Source organism: Hemitrygon akajei, unplaced genomic scaffold, assembly GCF_048418815.1.
Source record: "Hemitrygon akajei unplaced genomic scaffold, sHemAka1.3 Scf000119, whole genome shotgun sequence".
In the NCBI taxonomy this organism is placed as follows: Eukaryota; Metazoa; Chordata; class Chondrichthyes; order Myliobatiformes; family Dasyatidae; genus Hemitrygon; species Hemitrygon akajei.
The window spans coordinates 1,118,534-1,119,538 of record NW_027332005.1 but is presented as its reverse complement, the minus strand read 5'-3'; the positions used below and the strand labels follow the sequence as shown (position 1 = coordinate 1,119,538).

Below are 1,005 nucleotides of genomic sequence, written 5' to 3'. Positions count from 1 at the left end.
GATTAGAATCTGACAGAGGATGAAAATGCCTCGCCATGCGAATCGTAGAGCGAAAGGACCGAGTCCACTTCTTTACACTAACGCTGAAATGTGCGTTCTCCGAGTTTGATTCTTTTAGTTTAACAAGACAAAAAAATTCCGAACTGCAGAGAGTTTAAGCTGACTCGAGGGGGTTGATCAGAGTCGGAATAGAAATGAACATTGCACAATGAGTAGAAATGTATTGTATTGAATTGTATTTAAGAGTGTAAAAATACGCAGTTCTCAACTGAACACAGAGGGGGCAGCGCTCAGACAGAATTAAGGGTGTTAAATTTTATTGGCAGTTGGGTTGTAGGTGTGAGCGCTGCGAGCAGGGTTCGAAGCTGCGCGGGGAATCCCCATTGGATTTCAAGTCCAACGCCTTAACCACTCGGCCATCGCAGCTGAAGAATGTTCAGCATCGCATCAATGTTCAGCACCCACCGTAGCACTGCCCCTGAAGTGAGGGTTTTACTTGATTTATGCTTAGTAATGGAAAAGGTGATTCATTATTCCAATACAAATAGTATAATTGGACAGCTGTGGAATTTGTTTCAACACCGTTAGGTCAGAACGGGGGTGTGGAGGGATAACACTGACGTCAGTATCGTAAATGAAGGAGATTTCCAGTATTAGGGATAAAGATCAGGATCAGAATCAGGTTTATAATGACGGACATATGTCAACATTACATTATTGCTTTTATATTCTGCTCCTCCTGAACCGAATGTTAAAATTGCATTTGCCTTCCTATACCGCTGACTCAGCCTGGAAGTAAACATTTAGGGAATATTGCACAAGGTCTCTTTGCACCTCTGATTTCTGAAAACCTTCCCCATTCAGAGACTTTTTTATCCTTTCTTCCAAGGTGCATCACCGTACCACACGATGATCTATTTGACAAATCTTCTCCTTTTCTCCTCAACTGTCTTTGATCTTCAATGTGCTTCGAATATTTTGAGTTTTTGAACACGTTGAAGTCAG

General features: G+C 41.9%; 1 non-coding gene across 1 annotated transcript; it reads right to left on the bottom strand.

Annotated features, from left to right (window-relative positions):
* Nucleotides 1–344: 344 nt before the first annotated feature.
* Nucleotides 345–426, bottom strand: trnas-uga (transfer RNA serine (anticodon UGA)). Its single transcript has one exon. It is a non-coding gene; the product is annotated as a tRNA-Ser (tRNA).
* Nucleotides 427–1,005: the final 579 nt, after the last annotated feature.